At 40.7% G+C, this 27270-nt stretch overlaps 1 protein-coding gene across 32 annotated transcripts in view; it reads left to right on the forward strand.

Moving 5' to 3' along the window:
- Nucleotides 1-27270, forward strand: part of ZFHX3 (zinc finger homeobox 3) — a 1555416-nt gene that overhangs the window by 26048 nt on the left and 1502098 nt on the right. For 3 of the 32 annotated variants that reach the window (XM_054248766.2, XM_054248770.2, XM_054248772.2), the window contains one exon: nt 12353-12470. The exons of the other annotated variants lie outside the window; for them this stretch is intronic. The gene's annotated coding sequence lies outside the window, so the exon portion shown is untranslated. The remainder of the gene's footprint in view (nt 1-12352; nt 12471-27270) is intronic. 32 annotated transcript variants of the gene reach the window in all.

The following is a 27270-nucleotide window of genomic DNA, read 5'->3' on the forward strand; positions in this document are numbered from 1 at the left end:
TCATGCAAAAAAGAATTCAGGGCGAGTCTGCAGTGTGAAGTAAAAGCAAGTTTATTAAGAAAGTAAAGTGAGCCAGAGCAATCAGGCAAGAAAAAGAAATAAAGGGTAATCAAATAGGAAAGGAGGAAGTCAAATTGTCTCTATTTGCAGATGACATGATTGTATATCCAGAAGACCCCATTGTCTCAGCCCCAAATCTCCTGAAACTGATAAGCAACTTCAGCAAAGTGTCAGGATACAAAATCAATGTGCAAAAATCACAAGCATTCCTATACACCAATAACAGACTTAAAGAGAGCCAAATCAAGAACGAACTGCCATTCACAATTGCTACAAAGAGAATAAAATACCTAAGAATACAACTAACAAGGAACATAAAGGACCTCTTCAAGGAGAACTACAAGCCACTGCTCAACGAAGTAAGAGAGGACACAAACAGATGGAGAAACATTCCATGTTCATTGTTAGGAAGAATCAATATTGTGAAAATGGCCATACTGCCCAGAGTAATTTACAGATTCAGTGCTATCCCCATCAAGATACCAATGACCTTCTTCACAGAACTGGAAAAAAATACCTTAAACTTCATATGGAACCAAAAGAGAGCCCGCATAGCCAAGTCAATTCTAAGCAAAAGGAACAAAGTGGGAGGCATCACACTATCAGACTTCAATCTAGACTACAAGGCTACAGTAATCAAAACAGCATGGTACTGGTACCAAAACAGAGATATAGGCCAATGAAACAGAAGGGAGGCCTCGGAGGCAACATCACACATCTACAACCATCTGATCTTTGACAAACCTGACAAAAGCAAGCAATGGGGAAAGATTCCCTATTTAATAAATGGTTTGGAAAAACTGGCTAGCCATGTGCAGAAAGCAGAAACTGGACCCCTTCCTGACACCTTACACCAAAATTAACTCCAGTTGGATTAAAGACTTAAACATAAGACCTAACACCATAAAAACCCTAAAAGAAAATCTAGGCAAAACCATTCAGGACACAGGTGTAGGCAAGAACTTCATGACCAAAACACCAAAAGCATTGGCAACAAAAGCCAAAATAGACAAATGGCACCTAATCAAACTCCACAGCTTCTGCACAGCAAAAGAAACAGTCATTTGAGTGAATCGGCAACTAACAGAATGGGAAAAAATTTTTGCAGTCTACCCATCTGACAAAGGGCTGATATCCAGAATTTACAAAGAACTAAAACAGATTTAAAAGAAAAAAACAAACAAGCCCATTCAAAAGTGGGTGAAGGATATGAATAGACACTTTACAAGAGAAGACATACATGAGGCCAACAAACATATGAAAAAATACTCACCATCACTGGTCATTAGAGAAATGCAAATCAAAACTACATTGAGATACCATCTCACGCCAGTTAGAATGGCGATCATTAAAAAATCTGGAGACAACAGATGCTGGAGAGGATGTGGAGAAACAGGAACACTTTTACACTGTTGGTAGGAGTGTAAATTAGTTCAACCATTGTTGTAGACAGTGTGGCGATTCCTCAAGGACCTAGAAATAGAAATTCCATTTGACCCAGCAATCCCATTACTGGGTATATATCCAAAGGATTATAAATCGTTCTACTATAAGGACACATGCACACGAATGTTCACTGCAGCACTGTTCACAATAACAAAGACCTGGAACCAACCCAAATGTCCATCGATGATAGACTGGACAGGGAAAATGTGGCACATATACACCATGGAATATTATGCAGCCATAAAAAACGATCAGTTAGTGTCCTGTGTAGGGACATGGATGAACCTGGAAACCATCATTCTCAGCAAACTGACACAAGAACAGAAAATCAAATACCGCATGTTCTCCCTCATAGGTGGGTGTTGAACAATGAGAACACACGGACACAGGGAGGGGAGCATCACACACTGGGGTCTGTTGGGGGGAAATAGGGGAGGGACAGCAGGAGGTGGGGAGTTGGGGTTGGGGGGAGATAGCATGGGGAGAAATGCCAGATATAGGTGAAGGTGAGGAAGGCAGCAAATCACGCCGCCACGTGTGTACTTATACAACAATCTTGCATGTTCTTCACATGTACCCCAAAATCTAAAATGCAATTAAAAAAAACAAAGCAAAGATAATAAATGCGAAAATATATATATTAAAAAAAGAAAAAAAAAAAAACAAAGTAAAGTGGTGAAAGAACAGCTACTCCATAGACAGAGTAGAACGTTCCCAAAAGTAAGAGGAGGAACACATCCACCCTAGGCACAATACTCATATATATGGGGAGATGTGCTCTGTTACAAGGGTTTGTGATAAAGGATTAATTTTCTTTTTTTTTGAGACAGAGTTTCGCTCTTGTTACCCAGGCTGGAGTTCAATGGCGCGATCTCGGCTCACTGCAATCTCCGCCTCCTGGGTTCAGGCAATTCTGCCTCAGCCTCCTGAGTAGCTGGGACTACAGGCACGCGCCACCATGCCCAGCTAATTTTTTGTATTTTTAGTAGAGACGGGGTTTCACCATGTTGACCAGGATGGTCTCAATTTCTTGACCTCGTGATCCACCCGCCTACAGGCGTGAGCTACCGCGCCCGGCCTAATTTTCTTAATTACTATGTTTTTCAATAATCGATATTATTATCTTTACTTAGGAATGCCTTTGTTCTCCAGCTATCCGGATATCTGGATAGCTAGTTAGTTCAACCATTGTGGTTAAACTCCCAAGTCTGGGTCTGTTTAATAAACATTACTAATTTGTTCTCTTAATCATAAATGTCTAGGGGTTAGGAATGCCTAACTTCCTGGGAATGTAGCCTGGCAGGTCTCAGCCTCATTTTGCTAGCCCTCACTCAAAATGGAGTTGCTCTGGTTTGAATACCTCTGACAACTCAACCTGGACCACCAAATCGCTCATGTGGCCCCACACAGGAGCAACTCAGCTCAGGACGACAGCTTCTACCCAATATGATTTTATCTCTGCCCCAACCAATCAGCAGCAAGCACCCATTTCCTACCCACCTCCATCCCTTCCCCCAAAACTGCCTTTTAAAAACTCCTAACCTATAAGCCTTTGAGATTGATTTGAGTTACAGCTCTATCTCCCTCATAGTGTGGCCAGCCGCAGGTCAGTTAGACCCTTTTTTTACTGCAATGCCGTGGTCTTTATTTGTGTGGCAGGCAGGAAGAGTTCGTCAGGTGGTTACAGATGTTCTTCAAGTCTCATACTCTGTGGGAACCCCATGCATGTGCATGTAATAAATTTGTAAGCCTTTTCTCCTGTTAATTAATATGTCTATGCACAGTTTATTCCAGAGACTCAAGTTATTGCAACTCCAGAGGGTGGAAGGAAAATTCCCTTCACTTTTGTTTTGACATTCTGATTCTTTTCAGAGCCATACTTCATGGCCATGTAAAAATTAAACATGTTGTTTTCTTTCTTCTCCCTTTTAGTTGACTTTTGGATGGAGACTGATGGATATAGCATCAAAACAGGAACAAGATTTGAAAACAGTTGAAGCTCTTTACTTTTTTTTTTTTTTTAACAGGGTCTCATTCTGTTCCCAGCTGGAGGGCAGTGGCATGATCATGGCTCTATAGCCTTGATCTCCTAGGCTTAGGTGCTCCTCCCACCTCAGCCTCCTGAATGGCTGTGACTACATGTACACCACCATACCTGGCTAATATTTTGCATTTTTTGTAAAAGACAGGTTTTCACCATGTTGTTTAGGCTAGTCTTGAACTCCTGGGCTCAAGCAGTCCACCCACTTTAGCCTTTCAAATTCTGGAGATTTCAGGTATGAGCCATTGCACTTGGCTGAAGCTCTTTATTTTATTTATTTATTTTTTTGAGATGGGGGTCTCACTCTGTAATCCAGGTGTGAGTTCAGTGGTGCAATCTTAGCTCACTGCTACATCTGCCTCCTGGGATCAAGTGATCCTCCCATCTCCCAGCCTCCGGAGTAGCTGGACTACAGGTGTGTACCACCATGTCCAGCTAATTTTTTGTATTTTTGGTAGAGACTGGGTTTCATCATGTTGCCCAGGCTGGTCTTGAACTTCTGAGCTCAAATAATCTGCCTGCTTTGGCTTCCTAAAGTGTTGGGATTACAGGTGTGAGTCACTGCACCCAATCAAAACTCTTTATCTCTCTAAAGACAGAGATATTTTTTCCTTTCCTTGTTTTCTTCAAACACAAAACCAAAGAAGCATTTCTTTTTAATTTAAAATGCTGAAGTATCAGTATTAAATAACAGTTGTAGGAAGAAAATAGGCCGGGCGCAGTGGCTCAAGCCTGTAATCCCAGCACTTTGGGAGGCCGAGGCGGGTGGATCACGAGGTCAAGAAATCGAGACCATCCTGGTCAACATGGTGAAATCCCGTCTCTACTAAAAAAAAATACAAAAAATTAGCTGGGCATGGTGACGCGTGCCTGTAATCCCAGCTACTCAGGAGGCTGAGGCAGGAGAATTGCCTGAACCCAGGAGGCGGAGGTTGCGGTGAGCTGAGATTGCGCCATTGCACTCCAGCCTGGGTAACAAGAGCGAAACTGTCTCAAAAAAAAAAAAAAAAAGAAAAGCAGCCACAATCCTATCTCAAATGTGGCTGCTAGTTTCAGTTTCATATGTCCCTTCCATATCAGGGCACATGCACACATACTTGATCTGGTTGAAGTTGAGTATAAACTTAATAAGCATTTTTATGAAATTAGAAGAACTGTCAAGAAGGAATCTAAAGCCAGTTGAATCAGTTTGAAGTTGGTGTACTTTATGTTTTAAGAATATAGCTAATACAACTAATAACTGACTTATAACTAATATAGCTCTATTGTATATTTGCAATTTACTAATAAAGTAGATCTTAGGTGTTCTCACCACACACACAAAAAGATAGGTGTGAGATAATGGATATGTTAATTAGCTTGACTGTGCTACTCATCTCACAATGTGTACATATATCAAAACATTACATTGGGCTGGTGTGGTGGTGGCTCACGCCTATAATCCGAGGACTTTGGGGCTCTGAGGTTGTTGGATCACTTGGGGTCAGTAGTTCGAGACCATCCTGGCCAACATGGTGAAACCCCACCTTTACTAAAAATACAAAATTAGCTGGATGTGTTGGCACATGCTTGTAATCCCAGCTACTCGGGGGGCTGAGGCAGGAGAATCTCTTGAACCCGGGAGGTGGGAGTTGCAGTGAGCCAAGATTGTGCCACTGCACTCTTGCCTAGGTGACAGAGCAAGACTCTGTCTCAAAAAGAAAACCAAAAAATAAAAACCAAAAATACATTACATTGTACACCTTAAATATATGCAATTTTTATTTGTCAGTTACACCTCAATAAAGCAAAAAAGAATAGAACAATGCTTGTCACCAATAAACTACATTTTTTTCTCTATGCAAGAACAAGAAAAGGCAGAAGTCTTGAAAAAAATCAGTACCTTGCTCCTATAATTTATGAACATTTCTTCTTTTTGGCATGGAAGTCAGATGAGAAGTAGGAGTTAACATGGATTTGTGGTAATGCCTTGTTACCACTGACATCCTGTCCTCTCAAGTCGTCTAAATATCTGCAGTTTGTTCCTTATCTCAGTAGTCATCTGCTGTGCCTTCTATTGGCTCTCAGCAAGATTATTTCAAGTACCTCTTGGCTGCTTCCGGCTAGAACCTTTAAGCGATCTTCCACATTGCTGGTGTTCTTTCCTCCCACAAAGTGTAGTGCTGATGTGATCTGAGAGATCAAAATAGACGTCCCTTTATCAACTAAGATGAACCCTAAGGTTAAGGAAACAAAAAGTTGCCTGCCGGGCTTACACCTGTAATCTCAGTACTTTGGGAGGCTGAGGTGGGCAGATTGCTTGAGTCCAGGATTTCAAGACCAGCCTGGGTAACATGGTGAAACCCTGTTTCTACCAAAAATACAAAAGTTAGCCAGGCCTAGTGGCATGCACCTATAGTTCCAGCTACTTGGGAGGCTGAGGTGGGAGGATCACCTGAATCCAGGATGTTGAGGCTGCAGTGAGCTGTGATTGCACCATTGCACTCCAGCCTGGGAGACTGAGACCCTCTCTCAAACCAAACCAAACCGAACCGAAACAAACCGAACCAAACCTCAGGGCTGAGAGTTCCAGTCCGAGCTGGGGTGGCACATTTCTAAATTATTAAGTTACAATAAAACCACACTTGCTAAACTTGCTAACAATAGGAGCTATCAGACTGATAGCTGAGTCTAATTTACCACCCAGACCCCCACAACTCTGATTGCACAGCAGACTGGCCTTACGAACATTCTTTTCTGATAGCAATTGCAGACCTTAAGCCAGTTTCAGCAAGCTTATAGAGGCTACACACCTTTGTGTCCTGTAGATCACTTTTTGATGTAAACAGCCAAATTCCACCTCATTTTAATGCTAAAACCTCTCCCCAAAGTGAACATGGGATGTATGTTACATATATGTTTGTTTGCCCATTGTGCATGCACTCAGCTCCCCTCATAAATATATATAGCTTTCCCCCAAACCTGCTGAATATATATGACTCTATTGTGTGATGCAAGCCCCATTGGGCGTAAAACCCAACTTCTTCCCCTTTTTTAAGAGAGAGCACCTCTGGCATATGCTGGATGCTGTCTATCCTTTCCCAGTTTGCAAACTGATATTGCCAATAAAGCTCCCTTTTCTACCATTTAGCTATCCTCACAGTCTTTTGGATAACACTGATACTACTTCCTTAAAGTCCTTCAAAACCTTTCTAGTGCCACAGGATAAAATCTGAACTTTAAGAAGGCGTTTAAGACTTCCTAACTTGACCTCAACCAACCTTTGTGAAACTTATTTCCTACTGGTCTCAGTCCCTGCCAGACCCACCTGAAATTACAATCAGTTTAGCTATTTCCAACAATTTGCTTTTCTCTGTGCTAATTTAGTTGGAACTCCTTATACACCAGGTGAATTCCTAGGTCTTTCTCAAGGACTCATTCAGGAGGTCGTCTTTTCTGTAGAAGCTTTCTACTTGCCTTCTCTAGGTGGAGTTGGTACTTCTGTGCTCTGGGTCCTCACAACACTTTGTGCATCTTTCTTTTTTTTAAAAAAAATTGAGATGGCGTCCTGCTGTGTTGTGCAGGCTGGTCTTGAACTCCTGAACTCAAACAGTCCTCCTGCCTCAGCCTCCTGAGAGGCTGGGATTACAGGTGTGCATATTTCTATTACAATACTCATCATGTTTGATTTTAACGGTTTATTTGATGTGTATCTCTTCTGTATTGGGGTATGTGTGAAGGCCAGAACCACAGCTTAGTAATCTTTTTAGCATCCGCACCTAGCAAGAGTCAGACATTGGTCAACTGTATTGTGTAACTTGGGCACTGTGTTATACAGTATATCCATAATGCCTTGGCCAATGATGTTTCACTATGCAAAAAGAAAAGACACATTATTCTGTGTAGTTTCCTATTTCATTCCACATAAAGACAAAACAACCCAAAACAAAGTGAAACTCATAGAATAAGCAAAGTTCTTTGATTAAAAAACTCTTGGCCGGGTGCAGAGGCTCATGCCTATAATCCCAGCACTTTGATAGGCTGAGGTGGGTGGATCAAGGGGTCAGGAGATCAAGACCGTCTTGGTTAACACAGTGAAATCCTGTCTCTACTAAAAATGCAACAACAGAAATTGGCTGGGCATGGTGGCATGTGCCTGTAGTTCCAGCCACTCGGGAGGCTGAGGCAGGAGACTTGCTTGACTCTGGGAGACTCGCTTGAATCTTGTAGTGAGCTGAGATTACAACACTGCGCTCCAGCCTGGGCAACAAAGCGAGACTCTGTCTCAAAAAAAAAAAAAAAAATTTCTCCTGTCAGAGCATGTAACTTTACATGTGCCCATTGTTTTGAATATCAATGAAGTGTATGGAAATATGACTGAAAAAAATATGTGGGTTACTGTTGATGAAACTATTTACAATGAAAATGGTTTGTTCTGGGTAGCTGTAGTTTTTCAAAAGGTACTATGTATAATTTCAGTTGTGTGTCAGATAACCTCTTCACCTTCATTTCTCTCTTAACACCTTTTATCATAATTTCTGAAGCTCCCTTTTGTAGTTAAAAGTCCTGAGGCGAGCTCTTCAGAACTCTAACACCTGCTTAGGGCTCAACTGGCAGGGGGAGAAATTGAAAAGCGGTGAAGAGTCTTTTCAGCAGAGTACTTAGCATTTTAAATAGTAGATGTTTGAAAAAAAAGGTAACAATAGTGCTGGAAACTCTTATACCACCCCACGCAGGGAGAGGCGTGTGAAGCTGTTTTGTGAATTCATACATTGAGATATCAGAAACCTTCATTTACAGAGATAGTTCCAACTTGATTTTGATCAAATTAAACATCTAAGAAAGCAGACTTTTCCTTGAGCATAGTTTTATAACTTTCTCCTTTAAAATTCAAACCCCCTTTTTTTCTGACATCAAAGAGAGAGGACTCAAGGCTTTTAGAATCTTATTTCTAATAATATATCTCCCCAAATCCCTATGATAATGTTTAGAAAATTAGGAAAATAATTTTGAAATAATTAAATGGTAGTTCTCGTCTGCTATTTGATACTGAATAGAAATACCACATTCCAGGTTAATGACAAAGTTTTTGAAAACTGTGTGTGTGTTTTTAACCCCTAATGATTTCATATTATTGTTATGAATCTGGAGATTTTTAAGATTAAGAAGTCTTTGGTGGACTTTTTGAGGTTACAGCTTGTAATTTTTTGTCTTTTTGTTTCATAACTTGAAGAAATTGTTTAATTTTTTTTTTCCAGTAGAGGGAGACATATGACCATGGACACAGTATTGCTACTTGCCAGTGTTCTGTAAGCCCATTTTATCAATATACATAAAAAACTCAATGTTCAAATTAACTAGTTCAATAAGTAATTTAGCTCATTGATTTTTGGGCATATCCTAAGTGCCATTACAAGCTACGGATATTTTAAATGCCATTACCTAATAGAAGGAATGTTTTAAGCACCTTTTATTGATTTTATTACTGCTTTATTTTGCTGTCTTGGTTTAAAATCATTTTAACCACTCCGTAATCAAGAAGAAATATATCGTTGGTGAAATACAGTCAATTTCCTAAAAACCTTTGACATCGTTAAATAAGGAATTACAGTTGTTAAATCATGTCAGGCAATAACTGAGGGACAGAAGAGATATAAAATTTGGAGCAGTGGGCAGCTTACCAGTAAGCCATGATGACCTCCAGCATTCAGAATCTGCACTTGTCAGTCACACTCTAGGTTTACTTACGGTTTTTACATCAGCAAGAAAGATTTAAAATCTCAGGTAGCAAAGAAGGTGGAAGAATGCTAGCAAAATGTGATCTCGGGACAATTATACAGTGCTTTTTAAATGACCTCTTGTGACTTTCTGTTAAAATGATTCTCTAAGCAATTTTGTAATTTCATTTGCTTTTCTTGCTACACTGTAGTATATTGATATTCGGCCTAAGAGGGAACCAAAGTGCTCATAGGGGTGTTTTACCGCTTCCTTCTCCTGCTCATTTGATTTTATATTAGCAATATGACTGAGCTGATCAGCTGGTTAGACAGAAAGGGACTATCGTCTATACACTGTTTAATCAAAGAGGTGCAGAAGTGGGTGGTGAGCACTGAAGCTCAATGCAAGCCCTCTAATGAGTTGATTGCATTGACATTTGATGTAATTTAACTGTGGAGTGGCAAATATCAATACCTGTATATGATTTGGCAGATGGTTGTTGAACTGTGATTAGAAGTTTAGAATAATTCCTGGTAAAAGAGTACCTGGCAGTAACCCAAGACTGGAGAACTGAGTTTTCCCCATTAAATGGAATAGGTCTAGAAAGTCAAGTATTTTGATCATTAATAGAATCTTTCCTTTTCTTTTAGCAAATGTTAGCTTCAAGAGGAAATTGATAATTATGCATAGGTCTATTAAACGATCTTAGGGAGAGCTCTTTTTATTCCTTCAAATGAGCTCATATCTACAGTTGTGGCAATCACTCACCGCCAAAGAAAGAAAACCAGCTAAAATGCTGATAGGTGTCGTTTCAAATATATTGGCAATGTTGGAAGCACATGGATAGCATTAATATATTTGAGGTTGAAAATCGGATTCACTTGTAATGTTAACATTAATGTTTATTTTATGTTATTTCATAATCTCAGTAAATAGCTTATGAAATAATTTAAGCTGTACTGAGCATCTGTTATATATGCAAGTTACCACTGTAGGTGTTTCAAATATAAAGAACACCGAGATGATATCTTCCTTTCCCTTGTAGAAAGAGGGACACATAGAATGCACATCCCATGGGATAGTGATCAGGAGCTGTGACTGAGTAGACAGGAACAGTGGGTTCCTCTGTAGGAAGCGGACATGTCAGGGAAGGCCTCATGGAGGTGTCATTTGAAGTAGATCTTGAGCAGTTAAAGATGGGCATGCAGAAGTAGACTGGCAATACTAAAGCATAATCTGTTTTTGAAAAATTGTGAGTGAGCTTTTAAAAAATAAAGATCTCGGTGGGGCGCAGTGGCTCACGCCTGTAATCTCAGCACTTTGGGAGGCCAAACAGGGTGGATTGCTTGAGGTCAGGAGTTTGAGACCAGCCTGGCCAACATGGCAAAACCCAGTCTCTACTGAAAATACAAAAAATTAGCCAAGTGTGGTGGCATGTACCTGTGGTCCCAGCTACTCAGGAGGCTGAGGTAGGAGAATTGCTTGACCTTGGGAGGTGGAGGTTGCAGTGAACTGAGATTATAACTGCACTGAGATTATGCACTGCACTTCAGCCTGGTTGTCAGAGCGAGACTCTGTCTCAAAAAAAAAAAAAAGATCTTGTTTGTTGTTTCCTTTTTTTCATGTCAATTATGAAGTTTTAATATACCATTATACATGAATATAAAAACAATAAAATAAATACAATGCATTTGCCTCCCAACTGAGATACAGAACATTACCAATATCTTGAAGCCCTGATGGGCTCTTGGCTAACTGTGGCCTTCTGCCCTGCTAATACTTGAAATTATTAAAGTTTTTTTTTTTTAATTAAAACATTTTTTTTTTAAATTAGAGATGGGGTTTCACCATGTTGGCCAGGTTGGTCTTGTACTGCTGACCTTAGGTGGTATGCCCACCTCGGCCTCCCAAAGTGCTGGGATTACAAGCATGAGCCACCGCGCCTGGCCAAAAGTTTTTTTTAGATGGAGTCTCACTCTGTTGCCAGGCTGGAGTGCAGTGGTGTGATCTCAGCTCATTGCAACCTCCGCCTTCTGGGTTCAAGTGATTCTCCTGCCTCCGCCTCCTGAGTAGCTGAGACTACAGGTGTGCGCCATCATGCCCAGCAAATTTTTGTATTTTTAGTAGAGATGGGGTTTCATCATTGGCCAGTATGTTCTTAATCTCATGACCTCGTGATCTGCCCTCCTTGGCCTCTCAAAGTGCTGGGATTACAGGCGTGAGCCACTGTGCCAGGCTGATATTATTTAACATTCTTTTACCCAGTTGCAAAGCACCTGAACATCTGGATCTCTTACGACCCACAACCCTTTTATTCTTTGGTTAGATCCATGCAAGATGAAGTAAAGGAATGGGTGGATGTTTGTCTGGTGAATTCATGCTATGTGGAAAGCTCTTTTTTTGGTGGGGAGGAAGAGGAGTCCCAGATAACCTAAGTGACTGTCAATCTAATTTGAATAAACCAGGAAGTAGTCTGACTTATTCAAATTATAGCTTCTGCTTCACTTTGAACTTTGTTGTTGTTGTTGTTATTGTTGAGACAGGATCTCCCTCTGTTGCCCAGGCTGGAGTGCAGTGTGCAATAATGGGTCATTGCAGCCTCAAGCAATCCTCCTGCTTTGGCCTTCTAAGTAGCTAGGACTACAGGCACACACTACCATGCCTGGCTACATTTTAAAATTTTTGGTAGAGACAGCATTTCTGTGTTGCCCAGGCTAGTCTTGAACTCTTGGCCTCGAACAATCCTCCTGCCTTGTCCTCCCAACTTGTTGGGATTACAGGCATGAGCCCCTGAACTTGGCCCACTTTGAGCTTTATGGCTCTTTTTGTCTTGTCCAGTATATCCAGATTGAATGACTAAACTAATAACTAATCCCAGTGTGTTGTGGTAGGGCCACATACTTTGCTATGGAGATTCAGTGACGATTTTCATGCATATTGACTTCCATATCAGCATGGAATATTTATCTTAAAGTTTGTCAACAAATATTTTCAGACTTACTTTTTAATTTAGCTGATGGCCATGCTCTCCTCCATCCACCCCCATTTTCATTTTCTAGGTTTCATAGGATTGATAGGTGAATATCTTTTTTTTTTTTTTTGAAATAGGATCTTGCTCTGTCACCCAGGCTGGAATGCAGTCGTGTTATCATAGCTCACTACAGCCTCAACCTCCTGGGCTCAAGCAATCCTTCCACCTCAGCCTCTTGAGTAGCTGAGACTACAGGTGAATATCTTTTATATTACAGGTAATGGTTTGTTGAAACAGTGGAACTCTACACTATACTAACAAGCTATTTTCTCCCTTCCTGTTAAATCCACTCTGTGGCTCATTTTTTCCCCTGTCTCTAGGTGAAATCTCAGCCACATCTCTTAGCTTTTACAGCCTCTTTTAGACTTAAGAAAATATACCCTGGGTGTTTGTGGCCATAGAGTGATCTAATTTGTATAATAAAAAATGACCTGTTCAATGCCATATTCTGGCCTTCATTCAATGTTTAAGCCACATTCAATCTTCTTCCCAAGCTGGATAATACTTCAGGCTGATAAGCTTATAGTAGGGGATGGAGAGGGATTGACTTCTCCATTTCCTCTCCTGGTGCTTCCCCTCTCTACCATCCCACCACAGGTTTGGAGCTTTAAGGGGGAAGAGAGGAGGGGAGAGGGATAGAAAAGTCTTCCTTGGCAGATCTTATCCTGATTGGCTGGTTGTGTTCTCTGGGCTTTGTGCATGCTCAGTCCTGACTCTCTAGAGGCACTTTTGGGTTCCCCTCTGGGAACGGCTGACTGCAGGCCACATGTTTCCACTCTGGCTGCATTCCAGGGTCCATCTCCTCTTTCTGTGGAGGTTCCCTGACCCTTCTGGATTGTGATCTCTTTTATTTATTTATTACAGAGATCCCTTTTACAATGTCCTCCTGTTTGCCCTCCTGTGACATAAGGGCCAATCATACAATTGTGAGGATGAAATAAAATAATACATGTAAAGCACTCTTTCTGGCACATATTTGTTGAATTAATTAATGAGTGGTTTATTGGGTGCCTTCTTTTTGAGGCAGTTTGGAAGTGTTTTATAAACCTCATACATCAATGCTGTGGATTAAAGGAACTCAGATACATGAAGTTATTTGTAAAGTCACAAAGCTAGACAGTGGTTAAGCTTAGATTTACATCCAGCTCTATCCAGTGACAGAGTCTCTGGTCCTTTAGATGTGGGGCTTATTGTTCTAAACCCTGGTGAATACACATAGATTGTAGTGTCTGTTCTATCTTGTCAGTCTCTCTCTCTCTCTTTTTTTCTTGAGATGGAGTCTCACTGTGTTGCCCAGGCTGGAGTGCAGTGATGTGATCTTGGCTCACTGCAACCTGTACCTCCTAGGTTCAAGTGATTTTCCTGCCCCTGCCTCCTGAGTAGCTGGGACTACAAGTATGCACCACCACACCCTTCTCATTTTTGTATTTTTAGAAGAGATGGGGTTTCACCATGTTGGCCAGGCTGGTCTCGAACTTCTGATCTCAGGTGATCTGCCAGCCTCGGCCTCCCAAAGTGCTGGAATTACAAGTATGAGCCACCATGCCCAGCCTTGTCAGTCTCTTGAGTGTCAAATGTGCTATCAGTCTGTGGGGAAGCTCTATTGGGCCCTTTGGGTTGACCATACCTACATGACATCTGAACAGACTTGACTTTCTCGTCATGAGTCCTTCACCTCCAAGGACCTTGGCCAGATTTCTACTGGTGAATTCAATTAGATTCAAGGAAATTTATCCTGAGAGTCCGGATAGATCCTGGGTTTTCCTGCCAGTATTATGCCTCAGTATTTCATAGGAGTTCATGGCACATGTGAAATCCTGGGACTTAGAGAACAATCTCTGGATGGAGAGAGGTGACAGTGGGGAGATAACCACACGTCTGTCTTTTACCGCCATTGGTTTAAGAAAAGGCACCAAGTTTTACCCACTAAAGTTCTGTGATGCCAAGTGCCACAGAGGACTCCTGGGGCAACCTGTTTAGATTGGCATTCTCTTTGGAGGGACCTGGAAGAATACAGATTCTTTCATTCTTATTTATGCGGAATGGTGGATTAAGAAAATCTGCTTTGGAAAGAATTGGCCAGAAATAGACTAGGATAAGGCAAACCATGGAAAGGAAACAAAACCACTGGAACATTAGTCTTAATTTGTTTCAGTAAAGTGTTGTTTAATGAAATCCTAATGTTCAAGCTTGGCCCTGCATACACTGCTAGTATACCTAGACTTAATCAGAATGCTGTAAAAATCTACATTAAAATTAGCTAGCATCTTGGCTCTTTAACTTGATGCCTGCCAAGCAGCAAACTGCCACAAGTAGATAATTTGAAAGTCTGACTTTTATTCGCTCTTGTTGCTTGGGGCAAAATGAAGTTGAACCCCAGATTGTAAACTAGCCAATTTCTGGTATACAGACAGTTATTCAGCCAATTTATGTGGATTACTCGCCCTTCTTTACTTTGCTGTAGTGATATTGTCAGGAAAATGCATTCAAAATTCTTATTTTATCAACTAAAATGAGTGGGGTCTCATGAGAAGAATATGGACTCTAGTCCTGTTTTTGACTCTATGGAGGATTTAGCAATAATCAGAAAAAGACATTCCTTGGTTTTGTGTCTCAGCTTCATCCCCCCAAGAAAGTACAAATAATAAAACCTGTCCTTTAGGATTTGCAAGGCTGTTATGGCAAAGTATTTTGAGCTCCTTGGAGAAAAAGGCTATTCAGTAAGATAGCATCGTTAGTCCTGTTCATGTCAATTATATTCTGAAATATGATTTCAGAATTTCAGGATCCTGGGACCTGTGATTGAACCAGCAGCTGATCAGTTCTGTGGAATTTAGAGTTCTTGTTCTCGGCACTGAACCAGAATTTTCTTTGGCAAAAGAGGGAAAGCATACGATTATGGTCAGAAACATAATAATAAATCTACTGTAGCAACCTTTTTTCCACCACATATCTTTGCTGGTATTTATCTGAATATCCAGCTTATAAAAACAAGAAGGGATTGTCATTTCAACAGCACCAGCAACTCTGTGAGTATACACAACCATTTAAGCTATGATCTGTTTATATTCCAATGTGCATGTCTGAAAGATTTTTCTTTCTTTTTGTTTTGAAAAATTAAAGAAAGGAAACAAACAGTTAAAAGTATGGAAGGTCTACCCGTGCTGCTTTTTCTACACCTTGAGGACTAGCAAAATCTTTAATATGAGACTTTATTTGTACAAAGCAAAACTTCAAAACCACTCAAAAGCTTTTCTTATTAACTGCTGTCAGTCCTGTGATTTACAGAGGCAATAAAGAACTAGAGGGGGCACATTTATCATGGAGTTCTGCACACCAGGAGCCATTTTCTCCAGCGGTAAAGGCAAGTGATAAAACGAATTCTTTTGTTCTATAACCAAGACACATTCCCTGTTCCCTGTTCTCTAAACTTGGGTACACCAGGCTGCTCTAGTGGCAGCCTGGCACTGCCCCATCCACACTGAATGATAAATTGTTAGCATGAAAACATTGATGAAACACCTGGCACACCTGGCTGTGAACAGTTCGATGTATTTACCTTCAGCACACGATAGCCACCAACATATTTGTACTTTGAATTCCCAGTTTACTTTGAATAACAATTGTGTATGGGCTTTCTTTCATACTGGAAGAGGAGGGATGGGAATGTTAAATAATGTGAAGGGTTTGGTTTTGTTTAGTAAAGATTATAACATTTAAATTTTGAATCCCGATTTTCTTGTAGTTGCAAAGAATTCCTCATCTAAATTTTGATGTGGGAAAGCAAAACCAGTTCCGGTACACGTTTTTCAATTCACTTTGTATTTGATTCTGAGTTTGTGTTTTGTGTTTTAGGCAGGCAGGTGTGATGCACACAAGTGATTATAAGCTGTCTCTGAGCTTTGATTACACTTGTGTGGGTTTTTGAAATGAATTAGACTGGCTTTGAGCTAAGCTGGACATAAAAGCTGCAACAGTTTTGCTGTTTGGGAGACTTAAAAAATTGAGCATTTTTGAATATTCTGTAATTGAGTACATCCATCATCCAATTGTATTTAATAAGTACTCACCTGTGCATAACAAAGTGTTGGGCACAAAGATTACTGGAAAAAATGCCAATTATTTGGAACCAGAGACAATGGTAGTGTTTATACTCATGGGAAAATGAACACAAATGTTAAATTGTGAATGTTATTCCTAATGGGGCAAATTATATAGTTAATTTAGTCTCTGAAAGAGACAAGCATGGTCAAATAAAATCTCTTGACATTTTCCAATTACACAATAATTAACTCTGCTCCTTCTTGGTGTCTTAATGAAAAATAATATGTTCCAAAGAGAGTAGTAACGCAGAAGCTATAAACAATCCAGAAAAAAAATTCAGGTTGGATACTTTGTGACTTCTTGATCATTCTTATAAACTTTTGGCTGGGAAGGAATTTGGAACAGTATTATGTGGGAGTTTTACTTATCCATCCATTCTTTACAATGTATAATTTAGTGGTTAAACTTATTCTCTTTCTTCTGTCACTATCAGTTTCTTTTCACAGGAAGGGAAATAGGTCCTTCTGTCAGTAATTTGGCAAAAGTGCTGAAAAGCCCATTATCCCTGTTGGAGAGAAAGCAAACCACCCCTGGTATGTGAGGACCTGCAGGCTTCATAGAGAGAGATAAGTCCAAGCAAGCAGCTTAGAGTGAGATGGGTTTTTATTCTCCATGAGAAACTGATCATCAGACAGTCTTCTTTTTTTAGAGATGAGGTCTCACTCTTATTGCCCAGGCTGGAGTGCAGCAGTGTGATCAGAGCTCACAATAGCCTTCAACTTCTGGGCCTAAGTGATCCTCCCGCTGAAGCCTCTTGAGTAGCTAGGACTACAGGCACACACCACCATGCCTGGCTAATATTTATTTATTTATTTATTTATTTTGTAGAGATGGGGTCTCACTGTGTTGCCTGGGCTGGTCTTGAACTCCTGGGCTCAAGCAATCCTTTGATTTTGATCTCTCAAAGCACTGGGATTATATGCATGAGCCCTTATGACTGACCTGGACATTATTCTTCGTTGTCTTCTTCTTCTTCTTTTTTTTTTTAATTTAAGACAGAGTCTCGCTCTGTCACCCAGGCTGGAGTGCAGTGGTGGGATCTCGGCTTACTGCAACCTCCGCCTCCCAGGTTCAAGCAATTCTCCTACCTCAGCCTCTCGATTAGCTGGGATTACAGGTGCCCACCTCCATACCCAGCTTATTTTTTTGTATTTTTAGTAAAGACTGGGTTTCACCATGTTGGTCAGGCTAGTCTCAAACTCCTGGCCTCAAGTGATCCACTCGCCTCGGCCTGCCAAATTGCTGGGATTACAGATACGAGCCACTGCATGCGTTCCATAGTGCACTTCTTATAGTTCTTCTTTAACTAAAGGGAACCACTGTTGGGTTTCAGAGGGAAGCGTTGTTAGTAACCTCAGCACATGCAAGCCTAAAGTTTTGGCTAATTTGGATGTCTGGGCACCATTGCAGAAAGACCATCATAACCATTTGCTATGATTTTAGGTTCATACTTCACTGTTGGAAGGAAGGAAAAACTTTTTACAGAGGCTTACTTTTTATATAGCTTTGAAGGGAATTGCATTTTATTTCTGACACTTATTGTATTGTAAAAACTCTAGTCTCTGATATTTAAAGGTGGAAACTTTTAACTTTCTCTCTTTAAAAAAAAAAACAACAGAACTCTAGGGGCTTTTTAGTACTATAGCCTCTCAAATAATCCTAAAGCTTTGAAAAATGAAATACTTTATTTTATGAAGGAGTTTTGGGGTCAATTTTTTTCCCCTAAAATGTATGCTTTTATGTTGGGTAGTTTAAAGACCAGCTGTTAACTGAAACCAACCGTCAATGAAGTTGCATAAAGTTGTGTTTCCTATTAGTCTTGTATCTTTCCTATTAGTCATTTATGAAAGGATACAGGAACATCTAACAGAACTCCAAACAAAAATTGAAAAAACAGATGTTGAAACCATATTGGCTTGATGGTTTGCTATTTTTTTTGAAGTAAAAAAGGTTAGTAATTATTAGTGGATTGTGAAATAAGGCTTGTTTTGCTAACTTACCACAAAATTGGTAGTAGTAACTTACAGTTGAAAATTGATGTTTTATTTACTAGAATTTCAGAGGATAAAAAAAAGAGTTGAAGTTTATGCCTGGGAGCTCCATGGAGGAGGAACTATGACATTTTCAATAGTTGGGCATGTATGAGCCTCTAAAGGTGTGTTTATTATGTTGTCATGGTGAGCAGTGAATTAAAAAAATAACAAGACTGCTCCTTGGGTAGTTGTGACTTATTGGTGGTTATCTTTACAAGAGAACCATGCTGACTTAAGTAAAGATCTTCAGGGGGAAAGAAAAAAAAACTTTATTTTTCAAATAAATTCTGCTAAGAGCCTACAGGCTTCCATGACACTGCACTGAATTGTTATTAATGTGCACTGCTGTGAGAATAACGTGTGCTGCTGTTTAACAATAACCCCTTCCTCTGGAATTTCAGAAAAGTGCTAAGAAAATGAGAGGCAGATTTTAGTGCTGCTGCTGCAGTGAGTGTGCTGGTTGATGGGCCCAGCGTTTTTATCACTGCTTCTGCAAGAGAGTGTAGAAAGAGGCTATTTGGGGTCAGGTCACATATGGGACTGGTGAAGTTGTTGGAGAGTTTTTGGTGAGCAAAGGCATTGTTCCTGGCTGGGAAAAGGTTTATTTAACCTCTTGCCTTTACTTTGGGTGCCCCATTTCCATCCTTTTCCTGAGGGTTATGTGTGGTATTCTTTTTTTTCTTTTTGAGATGGAATTGCATTCTGTTGCCCAGGTTAAAATGCGGTGGTGTAATCTTGGCTCACTGAAACCTCTGCATCCTGTGTTCAAGTGATTATCCTGCCTCAGCCTTTGAGTAGCTGGAATTACAGGCACCTGTCACTACATCTGGCTAATTTTTGTATTTTTAGTAGAGACAGGGTTTCACCATGTTGGCCAGGCTGGTCTTGAACTCTTGACCTCAAGTGATCAACTTCATTAAATTATTTATGAACGTGCCTTCTGTGTTTCTAGGGATAGTGGGCTCTGCAAGCTAGAGGCAGTGTGATTCTTTATTATTATTTTTTTCTGAGGTGGAGTCTCATTCTGTGGCCCAGGCTGGAGTGCAGTGGCGTGATCTCAGCTCACTGTAGCCTCCGCCTCCTGGGTTCAAGCAATTCTCCTGAGTAGCTGGGATTACAGGCGCCTGCCACCACGCCCAGCTAATTTTTTTATTTTTAGTAGAGATGGAGATTAACCATGTTGGTCAGGGTGGTCTCAAACTCCTGACCTCAGATGATCTGCCTGCCTTGGCCTCCCAAAGTGAGTCACCGCACCCAGCCAGGCCAGTGTGAGTCTTATCTTTGTATCCTGCCTCTGATCTAGTATAGCATTTAATATGGTTATACAGTAGATAAATTTCAGTGGTTGGCCATGCACAATGGCTCATACCTATAATCACACCACCTCTTGCTTTACACCAGGAGCTCAAAGCTGCAATGAGCTATGATTATAGCACTGTGCTCCAGTCTGGGTGGCAAAGCGAGACCCGTCTCTTATTATAAAAATAAAAAAAATCAGCAATTAAAAATAAATCCTAGGTGATTGTGGATACCTTATAACATGAGACATTCAAGGAATCTGGAAACTGTTAATTAGTCATTTAATTCTAATTCTGGTGGGTGGAATTTAATTCTATTTTATTAGGAAGGACTCATGACCATTAGGGTGACAAGTGTCACCAAAGATGGTGGCTGATAAGGCTGATACACTTCTGGTGTACAGTATATCCTTGGCTGTCTCTGGTATTTCTGAAGATGCTGTCTGAGTGTGCTTTATGATGGGAAAAAGACACTTGCATAATTTGAAAGCTGCTAAGCTTTTTCACGAGGCTGAGGCGGGAGGATCACCTGAGCCCAGGAGGTTGAGGCTACAGTCAGCTGTGAACACACCTCTGCTCTTCAGCTTGGGGGTTAGAGCAAGAACACATCTCTAAAGAGAAAAAAAGATAATTCAACTTATGATTCTTACCTCTAGTGACTTTGGCATGTCTTAGGATCCTCATTATGACATATTATCTTTATGAAGCTATCGAAGATGTGAAAATATTTACTTGGATGAAATTTTGTCTCTTTTCTCCTTGGAAAATCATAGTCTGTCTGATGGTCATCTACAGCCAGTGTAGGGCTACACCAGGATCCTCCAAAGTAAAGTCCGGAGATGCCTAACAGGCAGCAGCAAGTGTGGCTCTGAAGTTCGGAAAGAAGCCAAGAGTAAAGGTATAGATTTAAGTAGGGATAGCAGAAGCCAGAGGAATGGAGGAGAGTTCACTGGAAGGATGGTTCAGAATGAAAAGAAAAAAAAGGATTGGCACAGATTTCTGGCATGGGATTTGAGGGTGAGTGAGATTTTGGAGTGCTCTGGAGAGGGACAGAGCAAAATGAGTCAGCAGTTGCTTTTTAGTGTAGTCAAACGAGTGATACCGACAGTGAACGTGATTGAAAATACACTGTGTGTTGCAACATTAATTCATTCACTTCATCTTAACAACTCTTAGGGAGATAGTGTTATATTTCTAATTTTCAGATGGGAAAATTGACATGGACAAGGTACGTAATTTGCTCAAGGTGGCAAAGCTGGTAAATGAAAAAACCAGAAGAATCTGAACCTAGATGATTTTATTCAGATCTCACAATCTCCAAGGACACACAAAAGCAAAATCAGAAAAAATAAGGACGAAGAAGTTGTCTCGGTTGGTATTTAGGTGATTGATGTTCTCTATTTGTGTCTATTTCTTTTATTGTTAAAATTTTTAGCCAACACCACATGGTATTTTTTTTTTTTTAGCAGGAACAATTCCACAGGTGTTCAGAAGCCAAACGGCTGTGAATTGAGGCATGAAAGTGTATTGGTCAGGTTTTGCCACCATAATACTGCTTAACAAGCAGCTGCATAACAAGCAATTGCTTGTTACATGCATAACAAGCAAGATGTTGATAGGTTACAGCCATAAACACTTTATTTTTGCTCATGGATCTGTGGTTTGGCTGAAGAGGCTCTGCTTTAGGCTCTAAGTTGGGCTTAGGTCTGCTCCACACATGTGTTAGTTTCTAGGGCCGCCATGACAAAATACCACAGAGGGGGTGGCTTAAACAGAAGTGAATTTTCTCATGGTTCTGGAGGCTACAAGTCAAATATCAAGGCGTTGGCAGGGCTGATTTCTTTGGAGGACTCTCTACTTGGCTTGCAGATGGTGCCTTCTCTCTGTGCCCTCACATGGTCTTTCCTTTGTGCCCATGTGCCCCTAGTGTCTCTGTGGTGTCCAAATTCCCTCTTCTTGTAAGGGCATCAGTCAGACTGGATTAGGACCCATCCTAAGGGCCTCATTTTTACTTATTCACCTCTTAAGGGCTTTATCTCCAAATACAGTCACATTCTGAGGTACTGGGACATAGGACTTCAACTTGTGAATTTTGGGAGACTCAATTCAACTCATAACAATGTCTCTCCTCTTTCTGGGATTTAAGGCTAAGTGGGGCCTACTCTTCTCCTGGCAGAGGGCAGATGTGCCAAGAGGGGCAGGAAGAAAGATATGATGCTTCTCGAGGCCTCAGCTTGGACCTAGCCCTGTCCTTCTGTCCACATTCTACTGTTTAAGACAGGTCACATAAGCAAGCCCAACAGAATCTTGCTTCATTGCCCAGGCTGGTGTGCAGTACAATCCATCGCTCACTGCAGCCTTGACCTCCTCGACTTGAACCATACTCCCACCTGTCAGCTTCCTGAGTAGCTAGGACTACTGGCACATACTAACCCACCTGGCTAATTTTTGTATTTTTTGTTGAGATGGGGTTTTGCCATGTTGCCCAGGCTGATCTTGAACTCCTGGGCTCAAGCGATCTGCCCACCGTGGCCTCCCAAAATGCTGGGATTATAGGTGTGAGCCACTGCATGTGGCCAAGAAGTTTTATAAATGTAGAAAGATGGACTAGTAGCCATGCAGAGATACTCATTCCCATCAACATGTCAATGGTGTGTAACTGAAGGGTTTTATTGACAGTTCCCCAGAATAAATCTCCTGATAGCATGGAATGGAACAGGACTGCCCCTCCCCTCCTGCCACACTGGGCTCCTTGGCTACTCCTAAATGCCTGCTCCTTGCTTATGCTGTTGTCTCTGCTGAATGCCTTTCTCCATTTGTCTTTTCCTGGATGATTGTTATTCATCCTTCAAGACTCAGTTTAAAGGTCACTTCCCCATGATGCTTCTGTTTCTGAGGCAACAGAAAAGGTACTTGCTTTTCTGTTCTCTCACAGTTTCGCTGTATCAGCTTTTATTACTTTTTAAATTATAACTTTGTATAACTCAGAAATCAACTTTCCCCCATCCTCTGGGTCCCACATTATTACACTCCGTTTATGCCCTGGGCCTATAAGGATTTGAGGTTCAGCTCTGCTTGGTCACCACCACAAAACCCCAAATGCTGCCACCATTGGAACCTGCTAATGGAAACAAAACCAATAGTACACAGTCAGGTTCACTTATATAAAAATATTAAAAGAGAATTTGATTTTGGAGGGGAGGTGGAGGAAGGGTTTATGTCATACTCCAAGTCAAATAACTACAGAAATCCCTTCTTGACATTTCTGCTCTCTCCCCAAATTTCTTCTTGGCCGCTGGGGTTTCTTTGACTAACTGGCACTGTCCAGTCACTCCAGCTTTTGCAGGGCTGCTGGGTTGTACTGTGCCGTTCACTCCCTAGAACCCGATATACATGGTGCCCCTTGGAGTTGCGCATTGTGGCCCTGGGCCAGTATTGTCTTTTCTCTTGCACACCTGCTTGTACCCTTGGAACCCTCAATCTTTGTTTTCTGATATGTTATTTTATTAAACCTGAACTTGAACTAAATTGATACAAAGCTTCTTGATATTTTCACTGTAAATTGGTTGCTTACTAGCTTGAGCCAGAGATAAACTGCAGTACTGATGAACTCAAAGTATTACTAATCTGAAAAATGAACTGGTTTTAATCTCTAGTTAGGTACTTGGACATTCTATGAATATGAAATTACTATTTTGTTGACAGTGAATAGATTAACTCATAGGCGAGATATTTTTCTGTTTCTCCCAGTGAGAAACAGAAACAGGATCTTTTATGAGATCTTCTGATCTAAGTGTAATTATTTTAGGGATCTCCAAAATATTGAAGATAGTCTTATCTCATTCATCTATTCCATGATTCCTTACCTTATTGACAAAAGCCTATTCTAGTATAAGATGAAAATCAATCAGTGGGGAAATCAGAAGACAGGAGTGAGGGATCTTTCGAGGTGCAGAAGAGCAAGCTAAAGATAGGGGAAAAACAATAAAGCCAGGAAAACCTTTGTATCTAAGTATATGTCCAAAAGTCTCACTCATTTTGCTAAATGACATTATAAACTTTAACAAAATAAAAATAGTGAAGGGTATTTGGAAGCAGTGGTAGTGATATGTAGTCAAATTAGACTTGCTAGAAGAAAGTTAGATGAATTATGAGGAAGAAAATCATTGCATTTCAATTTTACCTGCTTTTCCTTCTTGATTGGAGAAGAATTTATCATTGGCTTACCAGTCAAAAAATACCATTTCCTCCCCTTCAGTTATTTGAGTTTGTTGTCACAGCAAACCAAAATCCAGTGAGTGATTTCAGAGCTGTGTACTTTCATTTGACTACATAGATCAGTATGGAAAATATTTCTTAAACGTGTTTGCCTTCCATTAAAAATAATATGTATGGCTCCAAATATTCTTTATCATGAAATGATACATTGTCTCATTGGTTCTTACAATCTGGTGATAGCTCCTTTAGTTTTCCCATGATTTTATTAGAGTTTAGAAAAGGTTAATTAGTTATCCACTGATCTTAGTGGAAGAAGATTTTTAAAAAATATAATATTGCAAACCATCCTAGTAGGGTAGGAAGGTAACACCACAAGGGGGTACTATAATTGTATCAAATTTGTCCTGGTAAGTTGGCTCAGAAGGTGAGATGATTAGGGACTGCAGAGTTAATTTTAATATGGTAATACATCACAGCAAGTTGGGAACTTAAATAAAATGATACAATTAATATACCTTTATGGGATGTAGAAAGACTTAGTAAGGTCATTTGTAGATTATATTAGAGCTGCATTTAGACTTATTGGGTTTAAAATTCAGCATTCTTTTAAAAAAAAGCAGCAGATGTCTGACGTGTGCATTTTAGTGACCTTTGAATGAAGAAGTGAATGTCAAATTGTGTGGATCTTGATCCGGGTTCTTAAAATAAATTAACTCTCTGGTCTCTCCTCTAAAAATAGCTAGGATCAAGCGTTTAGATCTTAATTTTCTTAGTGTCGCAACACAGAAAATGCTGGAGGATGTTAATCCTGGAAGGGATTTTTTGAAAGGATATTTAATCATAGAAGACTTTCTTAATGTGCCTCTGAAAATTATTCTACAATTTTGCTTGATAATATATTTGAATGGTTTGAAGCCCCTCTTGGCTGGACAACTGAAATCTTTTAAAATGCTTCTGTGGCCAAAGGATTTCCTTCTTTCTATTTTTTTTTCAAAGGTAACATCCTGGCACCCTATGTATTTATATATTTGTTCTAGCAGATGTTTACTTGCTGGGCAGGGTGGACCATGGATATCTGAAATAAGCTAATAATTTATGTGGAAGAACAAGTGTTTACAGACTACAAATACATAGACTATTAGGTATTCCATCTTTTCTCACTTACTTATCGAGTGGCATAGACAGGATGCTGGACCTATATTTAGAATCATGCTAGGATTAAATGAGATGATGTCTGTAAACTGCCCAGCACAGTAGCCGGGACCGTGGTGAGGTGACCCGCAGCCTTAGGGCTGCTGGAGACCTCCTTGGCTCTGCCATGTAGCTGTCATTCTCATTGCGAAATGCAAAGATTGGAGCACAGCCTCTGTGTCCCCACTTCTCAAATATGCACAAATGTTAGACTGTAGTGCTGGAGGAGTAGAGCTGTTTTTCTTGACATTCTTCTATTCAGTAAAGTAGGCAATTGAAACTTCAAGAATTTGTGCTCAACTCCCCGCCCCAGGGCTAAATACAGCTATTTTTATTTTGTACTTTAAAAAAAGCAAGCCGTAAACCTTTTCATGTCTCGTAAATTATCCTGGCCTATAAAACGTTGCCCATGACTGTCCAAGGACATAATTTGGCAAAGGTTTTTTTCCTTTCTTTTTCCCTTCGTATCTCTACCAAGGGATCGCTATTTACCTGAAGCCCTGACTGCCTCCACCCTTAGAATGAGTCCGATCTGGGGCAGCAGCAGCTGTTTCATATGATGTTTTTATTGGTATCACATTCTCTTCTAGGCTGTTCATCCTCATGGTTCTTTCTCAAATCCTTTGCCTAGATCCAATCTCTTGTAGTGCATACTGCCTCATATTCATTTCCTTCTGTTATCCATTCTCTAGCCTGATTTCCTTTATTTAAAACAATTTTGTTTTTTAGAGATACAGTCTTGGCCTGTTGCCCAGGCTGGAGTACAGTGTCACAATTTTGGCTCACTGTAGCCTCAAACTCCTGGCCTCAAGCTGTCCTTCTACCTGAGCCTCCCAGGACTATAGGGGGTTGTGAGCATGCCTGGCTAATTTTTATTTTTAGTTTGTAGAGACAGAGTCTTGCATTGTTTCTCAGGCTGGTCTTGAACTCCTGGCCTCAAGCAGTACTCCTGCCTTGGCCTCTTGAAGTGCTGGGATTACAGGCATGGGCCACTGTGCCTGGCCCTAGCTTGATTTCCTAATACTGGTAATGTACCATTTAGAACCGGAACTCTGCTTGTCTATCTTTCCATCTCTTCTGCTGTGTGCTGGGCTTTGCAGACTTGACTGAGTTCCCAGTGTTACTAAACTTTGAGCCCTTGAGAATCAACCTCTTTTTTTTCCCTGAACTCTGATGTTAGGCTTTAATATATCTTTATAGCTAACTAGAAATAGATTACAAAACAGCGTGTGAGGATCAACCCCCTCCCCTTTTTGTTTGAGTCATAGTCTCACACTGTCACCCAGGCTGGAGTGCAATGGCATGATCTCTACTCACCACAACCTTTGCCTCCTGGGTTCAAGTGATTCTCTTGCCTCAGCCTCCCAAGTAGCTGGGATTATAGGTGCCCAATACCACGACTAGCTAATTTTTGTATTTTTAGTAGAGAGGGGGTTTCACCATTTTGGCAAGGCTGGTCTTGAACTCCTGACCTCATGTTCCATTTGCCTCAGCCTCCCAAAGTTCTGGGATTACAGGTGTGAGCCACCGCACCCAGCCTGGATCAACCCATTTTTACAAAAATAATGATGCCTGTTATTATTGTGGGGCCCCTTTTCTAATGAGTAGATCTTAGGAGGAAATGAGCTATTGAGAAATTCTTGCTTTGATGTACTCCCCTGGCAGAAGACAGAGGCCCCCGCTGAGAGTGCGCTTTTGCTTGTGATGGTGGAACTGTAAGCATCAATGTGGAAACTAAACTCTAGGTACCCTAGTGGCAGGAATAGGGTTTATTTTGCTCACTGTTGTTTTCCTGGAGCCTAGTGCAGCACCTGTTGTGTGATGAGCCCATAAGAAATATTTGCTGAATGAATGACATGAAGAGCTAAGCCCTGAGCCATAAGGGGCCTGTTGCATGACACATCCAGCCTGCTTAGATGTCTCTCCTTGACCCCTTGGCTTTTTCCAGAGCAAGCACCTTTGACAGAGACCTGCAGCACCCTGTCACAGCCCAGGAGGATCACTCATAAGTCATCTGTCACTAGCCATATACCTTGCTAGATAGAATATTCATACAGGGGCTGGCATCACTAGTTCTAAACAAAAAGCCTTCATTTCTGAAATGGCCTGATGTTATTTGATCAACCCTGAAGATGGATCTGGGGATTGGGA

This window comes from Callithrix jacchus, chromosome 20 (genome assembly GCF_049354715.1).
Source record: "Callithrix jacchus isolate 240 chromosome 20, calJac240_pri, whole genome shotgun sequence".
Lineage (NCBI taxonomy): Eukaryota > Metazoa > Chordata > Mammalia > Primates > Cebidae > Callithrix > Callithrix jacchus.